An 11089-nucleotide genomic window follows, 5' to 3' on the forward strand; every position below is an offset into this window, starting at 1 on the left:
AGCCCAGCTGACTGCAAAGCTCAAAGGGGGCTCTCTGTAGACCCTGAAAAACTACAGAGGTCCGATGAGGGAACGAGGCGTGGCCTGGAGAGATTCAGCCTCCTGGCGCCTCTTAGGAACCTGATGATCAGATCATGCTTCCCTAAGGACTTACCGTCGACTGCGTCGTGGTGTGCTGCTATGGCAGCAACGTACACCTTCAAGGTGGAAGGGAACAGCCTCCCTTCCAACCTCTCTTGCAGGAAGGAAAGCACTGATCTGACTGCGCACCTCTGGGGGTCTTCCTGACGGGAAGAACACCACTTAGTGAACAGACGCCACTTAAAGGCATACAGGCGCCTCGTAGAGGGAGCCCTAGCTTGAGTGAACGTGTCTACCACCGCAGGTGGGAGACAGCTTAGGTCTTCAGCATCCCGTCCAGGGGCCAGACATGGAGATTCCAGAGGTCTGGGTGCGGGTGCCGGATGGTGCCCCTTCCCTGAGAGAGAAGGTCCTTCCTCAGGGGAATTTGCCCGGGGGGAGCTGTCACGAGGAGCGTGAGGTCCGAGCACCATGTCTGGGTGGGCCAGTAGGGTGCTTACCAGGACGACCTTCTCCTCGTCCTCCCTGACCTTGCACAGGGTCTGTGCGAGCCGGCTCACTGGGGGAAAACGCATATTTGCGAATGCCAATGGACCAGCTGTGTGCCAGTGCATCTATGCCGAGGAAGGCCTCGGTCAGGGCGTACCAGAGCGGGCAGTGGGGAGGATTCTTGGGAGGCGAACAGGTGCACCTGTGCCTGACCGAATCGACTCCAAATCAGCTGGACCACCTGAAGGTGGAGTCTCCACTCTCCCTTGAGGGTAACCTGTTGTGACGGCGCATCCACTGAAGTGTTGAGGTTGCCCGGGATGTGAGTGGCTTGCAGCGACTTGGTGCTGCTGACTCCGTCAGAGGAGACGGCGGGCAAGTTATGACATACAGCGGGAGCGCAGACCGCCTTGGCGGTTGACATATGCTACCACTGCCATGCTGTCTTTCCGAACTAGCACGTGCTTGCCCTGGATCAACGGCCGGAACCTCTGCAGGGCGAGCAGAATTGCCAGTAACTCGAGGCAGTTGATGTGCCAACGCAGCCGCGGACCCGTCCAGAGGCCGGCGGCTGCGTGCCCGTTGCCAACAGCGCCCCAGCCCGTTTTGCAGGCGTCTTTCGTGGACACGATGCGCCTGGAGACCAGTTCTAGGGGAACACCTGCTCGTAGAAACAAGAGGTCGGTCCAAGGGCTGAAAAGACGGTGACAGACCGACGTAATGGCCACGCGGTGTGTCCCGTGGCGCCATGCCCGTCTCGGGACTCGAGTCTGGAGCCAGTGCTGAAGCGGCCTCATATGCATCAACCTGAGCGGGGTGGCCACCGCCGAGGATGACATATGTCCCAGGAGCCTCTGAAAAAGTTTCAGTGGAACTGCTGTTTTCTGTTTGAACGCCTTCAAACAGGCCAGCAATGACTGGGCGCGCTCGCTCGTAAGGTGCGCCATCAAGGAAACTGAGTCCAACTCAAAAATGAGAAAAGAGATGCTCTGAACCGGGAGGAGCTTGCTCTTCTCCCAGTTGACCCGAAGCCCTAGTCGGCTGAGGTGTGAGAGCACCAGGTGTGCATAACATGTCTCGAGAGTGAGCTAAGATTAGCCAGTCGTCGAGATAGTTGAGAATGCGAATGCCCATCTCCCTTAACAGGGCAAGGGCAGCCTCTGCGATCTTCGTAAAGACGTGAGGAGACAGGGACAGGCTGAAAGGGAGGACTTTGTACTGATACGCCTGACCCTCGAACGCGAACCGCAGGAAGGGTCTGTGTCGAGGGAGGATCGAGACGTGAAAGTACGCATCCTTCGGGTCTACCGCCGCGAACCAATCTTGATGCCGGACGCTCACTAGAATGCGTCTTTGCTTCAGCATCTTGAACGGGAGTCTGTGTAAAGCCCAGTTCAGTACTCGCAGGTCCAAGATTGGCCGCAACCCACCGCCTTTTTTCGGTACAATGAAGTAGGGGCTGTAAAACCCTTTCTTCATCTCGGCTGGAGGGACAGGTTCTATCGCGTCCTTCCGTAGGAGGGTAGCGATCTCCGCGCAAGGTAGCAGCGTTTCCGTCTTTCACCAAGGTGAAGTGGACACCGCTGGACCTGGCGGATGCCCGGCGAAGTGAATCGTGCAGCCGAGTCGGACAGTCCAGACCAGCCCTCATGACGGACTGGAAAGCGCAAGCCATGCGTCCAAGTTCCGAGCAAGGGGGACCAAAGGGACAACGTCATCAGATGTACCGGCAGGTGGGGTCTCGCGGTGGGGCGGAGCTCGAGGTGCCACACCACATCGTGGCCGTGCTGAGTCCGAGGACATCAAAGCACTTACCTGGCTCCTTGTGACCACCCCCGGAACAGCCTGTTACGGGGGAGGAAGAGGCCTGTCCTCGTGACCCGTGGAGACTGTCACATCGGGGGCGGATTTGTGCCACAGCTGGGCGCTCAGGGCGGGAGACCGCCGCTAGAGCGCCAACCTGCCAAATGGAGTGGTGGACGGTGGTCGTGATGCCAGCCGTACACACCGGATATGTGACCCAGGGAACAAGGAAACCACTCTTGCTGAGCTCTTGAGTACTGCAGCCACTTGGGCATGCAGCGCAATTAAATGCAAAAGGTAACAAAAAGATGAAGATCTGCTTACCAGCTCCAGGGCAGCGGGTTTCGTTGTCCCTGGGTCGCCCGTCTCAAGGGCGCTTTGAAGCCTTTCATGGGTTCTGGGCGGCCGTGAGACGGGTGGCGTCTGCTTCCTGCGGTGGGCTCCACGCCGGGGCCAGGCCGAAGGGGTGGGCTGCGGCGGAGCCGGTGCAGTCACCGCAGGGGGACGCCCTCGGCGATGAGTAGATGGGGTGCGGGATCTTGAGCCGCGCCGAGGCAGGATAAGCCGGCTAGCATCCATCTACTGCTCTACCATCGAGAACTGCTGGGCAAAGTCCTCGACGGTGTCGCCGAATAGGCCCGCCTGGGAAATGGGGGCATGTACTGTATACTTCCAGGCAATTCATTTTAAATTTTCCACCCACATATTTGATCATACATCGAAAGGCACTACTTTACAGGGGTGGGGCGGCACTCTGTTGCAGCGGTTACTATTTTCTGCCAGTTTGGATCAGGTAGGCTATTCCACTGCTTTAATGGCAAGTAAATTCCGTTAATGGCTTTAATGCATAAGAATAGAAATAATTTTGTTCATTGTGAGTGATAGTGGAAGGACAAGCGCAAAAATCAGTCATTGTATTAAACGCAATAGTTTCTATTGCTCTTAGCCTACTGTCTTTCGACAGCTCACTGTCATTCGACCACTTTAATGGCAAGTAAGTTCCATAAAACATTGTTAATGCATAAGATTAGATCCATGAGAATAAATTATTATAATTCCTTGGAGTGACAGTTGAAGGAAGGGAGCAAAATTCGGAACTTTGTAAATAGATATAAGAGATTAGAAATCCTCATAAATCTGACAGTTGTCAATGGTTCCAGCCATTTCCCGAAGTGGCTGGTCACATGACCTGCCACCAGCTGGCTGCCTCCTGCCTGGCAGGTCTTGTGAGCTGCCACTGTCGTCTCCCCATCTGCCAGTGGTTGGTGGCAGGTGACATGATCCGCCAGTGGTGGCTCCTGCCAGCCAGTGAGAAATTGATCCCCTACTGAAAAAAATCCTTAATGTACATGTCAAATATGATCTTACCTGAACAATTTCAGAAGCTTGTGTCACCTCTCTGTCTACACTCTTTGTGACTTGGTCACAGTTATTTTGTACTTTTTTTTCTAAAATAGATATGTCATAAACATCACCACTACCATTCAGGGTTTTTCCTGCATTTAAATGCAATTCAAAGAGCAATTCAACCATCTGAAACGGCTACAGCACTAAATATTCTGAACAGCACTGACGAGGGAAAAAGAAAACAAGAAAATCAATTAAAAGACTTTTCACATCAACACACCCTTACTAACATTTATCACAGTAAACTTTAAAAGATTTTATCATTACAACTGTGGTAGTTGTATTAAAGTTACATTTTTAAATGTGTTTAGGCAATTATGTTTCATAACAAATGAACATTTTATTTTTTTAAAAAGACTACCTAACTAACAACTGAGGAGCAATCCATGGTCTTAAATATGGTAAACACAAGGGCAAGTAGGCTACACAATAGAACATAAATTATGAAGAAAGTCATGTGTAATATTGTAATATATTTGCTGTTCAAATGATGTTTGATATTAGGAAACAAACTGGCTTGGTTTGGATTCCGATATTATTAAGAGTCTGATAAAAGAAAAACAATATCTGTTATGAAGTAGGAAACAAACATATTTACTATAGAAGCACCATCCCAAATCAGTAAACTGGTTTACTCATGAATATTATAACTAGCCCCAGTAGTGGTTCTAGCTTGTGTGGCACCCTGGGCGAAACCCGCTTCAGCAGTGTCAGTGTTTCATGTTGAATTAAAGTCCTCGCGGTTGTTAATCCGGTTCCCGCCTCCTCCTTTTCTGTTACACTGGTGCCGAAACCTGGGACTGGAGAAGGACCACATTGTCCTGTAGACCTCGCTGCTGGATCAAGAACGTGATACTGAGGATACACGATTTGGTGGTACTGGAGCGGTTCGTCAGCGGGCTACCGATGTGGTCCGCCAGGAGGCAGAGGAGCCACTGCTGTCTGCCATGAGGCAGAGGAGCCACTGCTGACCATCGCCCGGCGTCGCTGATGGAGGTGGTCCAGCTGGTTGAGGGCCGGGTGGGTGGCGTGGTCGGGAACTGGAGTTTTTTTCTTCTTTTTTTCCACTTCTCTTTTTCTTTTCTCTCTTTCTCTCTCTCTCTCTCTCTCTCTCCTCTCTCTGTCTTGGGCCCTCCCGCTCTCTTTCCCTCTCCCCTCTCATCCTACCCAGGTTCCCAGGAGGCGGGGAAGACCAGCCGGCAGAAGGACAGCCGAAAGGGCAACGCCTCCCCTTCCTGGAGGGGGGGAGTAAGTCAGGCCGGTTGGTTCCCTGGCCTGAATCGGGTGTTGGGGCTATGTGACGAGGAGGAGGGTGTGGCTGGGCCGTAAGGATGGATGCCTGGTGCTGAATCATCCCATTCAGTCGGGAGAGGGATAAAGAGGAGCCAGAGATGTCAGTTTGAGAGAGAGAGAGAGACGCACGAAGTTGTGTGTGTCAGTGTTTCATGTTGAATTAAAGACTTTTTCCGGTTCCCGCCTCCTCCTTTCCCTTAAGAAAGAGACGTTTTCTGTTACACTGGTGCCGAAACCCAGGACTGGAGGAGGACCACGCTGTCCTGTAGACCTCGCTGCTGGATCAAGAACGCGACGCAGAGGATTCACGATCTGGTGGTACTGGAGCAGTTCGTCAGGAGGCGGGGATGAGTCCAGTGCCATCGCCCAGCGTCACTGACTGAGGTGGTCCAGCTGGCTGAGGAACAGGTGGTCGGCGTGGTCGGGAACTGGAGTTTCTTTTTCTTTTCTCTCTTTCTCTTCTCTCTCTCTCGGGGCCTCCTGCTCTCTTTCCCTGTCGCCTCTCCCTCCCCTCATCCTACCCAGGTTCACAGGAGGCGGGGAAGACCAGCCGACAGAAGGACGGCCGAAAGGGCAATGCCTCCCCTCCAGGAAAAGAGGGGGGGAGTAAGTCAGGCCAGTTGGTTCCCCAGCCAGAACCAGGCAATGGGGGTATGTGACAAGGAGGAGTGTGTGGCCGGGCCATGAGGATGGACGCCCAGCGCTGAATCATCACAATCAGCTGGGAGAGGGATAAAGAGGGATAAAGAGGAGCCAGAGACACCAGTTCGAGAGACGCACAAAGCTGTGTGTGCGTGATTGTTTATGTTGAATTGAAAGTCAGTGTTTTATGTTTAATTAAAGCTTTCGTGAGTGTTAATTTGGTTTCCACCTCCTCCTTTCCCTTAAGAAAGAAACGTTGTATGTTACAGTTACCAAAATGTAAAATGTTTTCATCTGTTTAACAACATTAACTTACAATAGTCAAAGATGACTTCTCCATTTGCTTACGTCTTATCTCATGTAGAAGCTCAATGTCCGTCACTGCTGGCAGGCTGTTGGGCTCATTAATATTAATCACGTTGTCTGTGTTCACTCTAACTGATTTGCTTAATCAAAACGTAGACTGTGAGCGCTAACCAATGGGATTACCACCGAAGCAACCAGCTGGCAGAGGCTTCTGCTGGGTCTTAAAGGCTTCATTAAAGCTTGTTTATACTTTGGAAGAAGCCAAACTTTTTTCTCTTGGGCGAACAAACGCAACCTCAGAGAACAAAGCTGGGGTTTATACTATGCATCGTTTTAAAATTGTTCATTTAGGGTGCTGTCACATTGTCTAACATATTGTTCCAGCCACAAATAAAGCCAATAATGCAGGTTTTTCTCTCCGTGGACTTTTAGTGCTGTGTCACTTCTTTGCTTTATTAAACTTGTCATGGCCCCTTCCAGTTTTAAAAACTCCAATCTCTCTACTAATTTGTCGTGGCCACACTGTCTTTGTAGAGTTTGTTTTGCAAATCATGTAAAAAAGTATACTTCCACACAGGGCCCAGCTTTCAGGGGCCCAGCCACTGAGGGGGGCCCAAGAGAGATAGATCAACACCCCCGATAGTGCTACGACGTCCGGAGATTGTCCGCCGGAGATCGCGCACGCATTGCCCATGACAAATATCAGTGCTCCAGTATATAATAGCAAACGCGCAATTAGTTTTAACCAATCATCAACGCTCTTCGACCAGCTGAGTTCTCCTAGGTCAAGAATTTCAGAGATTCAAGAATTGTCACTGCATCATTTGTAGCCAAACTAAGCAAAGCCTCTTTGCCCAGTAAGTATAAATTAGCTTTTAGGCGAACAGCAGCACTTTTTTCCCTTACACTACAATTAAGCAAAATTGTGGGGCAATTGTAGGTGGAGAAAGGAAAATGAAACTTTTCATTACGTGATAAGCATAAATAGGAGAGTTCACTCTAGCTAACCTTCAGAGGTTTCCACATACAGATCTGATTAAATACTAAGAAATGGACACCAGGTGCATAGACTGTTTCAATTTAAAATAGTGTAAAAGCGAACTCTAGATTCCACTTGAATTCATAACACATTGTGTTTGTATAGAAAAATTGCATTGCAATAAAATGGCAATTCAAATATGTATTTGTTTTAATTTGTTGGATGTTTGGTGATGGAGTAACCGTGGACTACGTTATACACATTTCCATGCCAAAATTCCATAAACTTTAGTTGAGTAATCTTTAATCAAATAAAATAAATACATATTTTAAGTTTTATTAATTACATTTTGTTAAACATTATACTTTTAAATTTGATGGAATTTTGTTATGAAATTATAATGCATTAATCTTAAATAAAAAGGCTAAAATATTTTTTGGATGTAGTTACAAAAGTGTAAAAAAAAAATAGATTTAAAATTAGGGAATTGCTCACAGTGAAAAGGTAAAACAAAAAACACTCAAGAAAAAAAAACTTGGTGAAATACAATGATATCCAGTTTGATGTTGTGAGATGCATTTCATTATTCTGTATTTATTTAATTCTGTATTTAAGAATTAAGCACTGTTTTCCTCAGATTCACATGACAAAGTACAACAGCATGCAGTGCAATTAAACTTTAAATGATAAGCATAGCAATTGGCTTTTTTATGGCAGATGATTTCACCTTTGGTCACATTGTGAAAATTGTGTTTGTGCAGTACATTTTGTTAGTACTGTAAGAAAATAGGGTAACACTTTAAAATAACCTTTTTAACAGATCAAAAGTTTATATATTTTCAAATAGTTAGAAATTTCAAGAAACTATTACATTTGTTATACTTCATGTTTGAATGGACATTGTAATGAGTTATTACTGAACGTTATCACATACAGTGTTACTGAAAATAAGTATTAGTAGAATAGCTCTTTCATACTGCTAATGAGTATTTGAGGGGGAGGAGCTAATATCTATCTATCTATCAATCTATATATATATATATATATATATATATATATACACTGCATGCCCAATTATTAGGCAAATTGTATTCCTCAGGATTAATTTTATTGTTGAACAAACACAATGCTCTCAGTCAATCCAAAATGTTATTGAACCTCAAACCTGAATGTTTAACAAAGAAATGGTGAGTTTTGTCTTTCTTAGGGGAATATAGAAGTGTGCACAATTATCAGGCAACTATTAGTGTGCACAATTATTAGGCAACTAAATTACAAAAATAATTTCTCCCAACTCAATTGTTTATTCTCAATTTTTAGAGTAGGTGCAACAAATAAGTAACACAAAATGACAATTAAATAACATTTTCGGCCTTTCAAAAATATTCAATGGCCAATGTAGCCACCCTTCTTTTCAATAACTGCTGTGAGCCTTCCATCCATGGAGTCTGTCAGTTTCTTGATCTGTTCATGATCAACTTTTGCTGAAGCAGCAACCACAGCCTCCCAAATGCTGTTCAAAGAGGTGTATGGTCTTCCCTCACTGTAAATCTCATGTTTGAGAAGGGCCCATAAGTTCTCAGTAGGATTTAAGTCAGGTGAAGAAGGGGGGCAAGTCATTATTTGGGCATCTTTGAGGCCCTTGCTGGCTAGCCAAGCAGTGGAGTACTTTGATGCATGTGATGGAGCATTGTCCTGCATAAAGATCATGGCCTTCTTGAATGCTGAGGACTTCTTCCTGTACCACTACTTGAAGAAAGTACTTAACAGAAACATGCAGTAGGTTTGAGAGTTGAGTTTCAGTGCATCTTCAACTCGAAAAGGTCCAACTACCTCATCCTTAATGATAGCAGCCTATACCAGTACCCCTCCTCCACCTTGCTGGCACCTGACTCGAAGTGGTGCCCTGTGTCCATTAGTGATCCAGCCATGGGCCCATCCATCTGGTCCATCAAGAGTCACGCTAATTTAATCTGTCCATAAAACCTTTGAAAAATCTGTCTTCATGTATTTCTTTGCCCAATCTTGACGCTTCAACTTGTGAAAATATTCAGTGGTGGTCATGTTTCAGCCTTCTTGACCTTGGCCATGTCTCTGAGCACTTGACACCTTATACTTCTGGACACTCCAGGTAGGTTGCAGTTCTGGAATATGGTAGCATTGGAGGATAATGGGTTCCTGGTAGCTTCACGTTTAACTCTTCTCAAGTCTTTTGCAGTTAATTTGCGCCTTTTCTTCTCCATGCGTTTTTTGCATCCCAGTTGACAATTCGCAACAAAACTTTGATTGTCCGGTGGTCACGCCTCAATAGTTTAGCTATTTCAAGAGTGTTGCATCCGTCTGAAAGGCATTTTACAATATTTGACTTTTCAGTGTCAGTTAAATCTCTTTTTTGGCCCATTTTACCTGAGGTAATGAAGCTGCCTAATAATTATGCACACCTTGATATAAGGTGTTTGTCACTTTTGCCACACCCTCCCTCATTACACAAATACATACCACCTGAAAATGATTGAATCCAGTTAGCATTCAAGTTTATATGGTTTGGAGTTGGAAAATGTGCATGGAAATAATGATAAGATCAGAATATTCACTTGCCTAATAATTGGGCACGCAGTGTGTGTGTGTGTGTATATATATATATATATATATATATATATATATATATATATATACCTGCAAAAATGTCAAATTCACTCATGTTGACTAATGTTCACTCAGACATTCTTATTATCAACTAACTCCCTCTGATTTAACTCTATGGCACAGGACAAAATTACAGAAGCTACTGTCCTAGTATGTTGTGGGCACACTCAGCTACATTCAGACAGTGAGAGACTTCTGTGACAAAGAGTATAAATTGATCCTTCAGAGAAAGACAGAGCAGAAGAAAATTAGATACATCAAGTACCAGGCCGACAAAATCAACCTCAAGTTTGAGCATGTTAAGCGTGCAGAGAACAAATGCCAGGCTTTTTGGGGCTAAATGTGCAGTAGGATTAAAGCTGACTCCAGATATCAGGAGCTGGAGAAAGAGCTAGGTGCCATCCTGAAGGATACTCTCGAGGGGCTGGAGAAACTGGACCACTTCTTAGATGCTGTGGAGAAGCTAACGGTCACATCGCTATTTGTCTTCACTGGACAGAGTTTCCTGCCTAAGGAAGAGAGCCCTGAAAGTGTGCGAGCAGTCATCACAGCTGCCAGAATGGCCTGTCCTCTCCTCATCCACTTTAAGTGAAATGCAGAAAACTTCTTCCTTCCTATAATCAGTAATGTGGATGTCCTGGCCTTTCACCTGGACATATACATATGCACCACACAACAGCTTTGTGAGCGACTAGAAAAAAAGTTAGATATCTGATATCCCTGCCATGCTGTCAATTTTAACTGGACAGGATGAAGATGGGAGCCAGTATCTCCACTGTGGCTGGAAGTTCAGTGGGGGTAGCAGGGGGCATCTTGTCCATTGTTGCTCTCGCTCATGCCCCTTTTACTGCAGAAGTGTCTTTGGCTCTCACTCTTACAGGGGTTGGTCTGGGGGTGACCAGTGGTGTCAATAGCCTGGTCACAGGCATTACTGAAGCAACAGTCAACAATCACCATGGGAAAAATGCACAAAGCATTTTCCAGAGATACATGGATGATGTGCAGAAGAATGTAGACTGTCTGGAGAAGGCCAGCATTATGGAGCATTTAGAGGGGCCAGATGTAGTCGATATGTTTGTAGCTGGGAAGTTGATTGCCAGTGCTGGAGTAGTGGCCAGAGGTATTGATGCCTTGGTGGATGCCGCTTCAAACCTGCCTGACATTGGGCAGCTGGCAAAAGGACTTATGCTCTCAAAGTCTGCTAGAGCTGGATTTATCACTTTAAATGCCCTCTTTATTGGCTTGGATGTCCTTTTTATTTGCAAAGACAGTATAAGTCTGGCAAAAGGGAGCAAGAGTGAATCCTCTCAGTGCATCCGCTCCAGAGCAGCCCTGTGGAAATCCGAGCTGGAGGCCTGGCAGAAGATTCATGATTCCTTATGCATAGGAATATGGAGGTTTAGTAAGAGCCAGGAAGTTTTGGAGAAACCCTTTTTTTCCTAA

The 11089-nt window shown here is 46.4% G+C and overlaps 1 pseudogene; it reads left to right on the forward strand.

Moving 5' to 3' along the window:
- Nucleotides 1-11089, forward strand: part of LOC127450966 (uncharacterized) — a 26543-nt pseudogene extending 15454 nt beyond the window's left edge.

This window comes from Myxocyprinus asiaticus, chromosome 13 (assembly GCF_019703515.2).
Source record: "Myxocyprinus asiaticus isolate MX2 ecotype Aquarium Trade chromosome 13, UBuf_Myxa_2, whole genome shotgun sequence".
Taxonomy (NCBI): Eukaryota; Metazoa; Chordata; class Actinopteri; order Cypriniformes; family Catostomidae; genus Myxocyprinus; species Myxocyprinus asiaticus.